This window comes from Gekko japonicus, unplaced genomic scaffold (genome assembly GCF_001447785.1).
Source record: "Gekko japonicus isolate JY-2015 unplaced genomic scaffold, Gekko_japonicus_V1.1 scaffold2550, whole genome shotgun sequence".
NCBI lineage: Eukaryota > Metazoa > Chordata > Lepidosauria > Squamata > Gekkonidae > Gekko > Gekko japonicus.
The window spans coordinates 7,789-7,999 of record NW_015176052.1 but is presented as its reverse complement, the minus strand read 5'-3'; the positions used below and the strand labels follow the sequence as shown (position 1 = coordinate 7,999).

The window sequence follows — 211 nt, the reverse complement described above, 5'->3', positions numbered from 1 at the left end:
ATGCCTCAGGAGGGCCCCTGCCTCAGCCTAGAGCTTCCTCCCTCTCCCAGTCAGCCCTCTACTGGCAGGTCCCAATCTGGGCCTGACCCAGCAGGGACAGCAAGCCTAAACAATGTCTAGGGACAGTGCCCAGGCCAACCTCATGGTATGGATCCAGAGGGGGATGAGAGAGGCCACCTCGCAAGCTGAGCCGAGGACTGACAGGCAGTGT

At 61.1% G+C, this 211-nt stretch overlaps 1 protein-coding gene across 1 annotated transcript in view; it reads right to left on the bottom strand.

Annotated features, from left to right (window-relative positions):
* The window catches only part of LOC107123436 (zinc finger protein 414-like), a gene marked incomplete at its 5' end in the record, with an annotated part of 14,964 nt that overhangs the window by 8,070 nt on the left and 6,683 nt on the right, over positions 1–211 (bottom strand). The window lies entirely within an intron of this gene.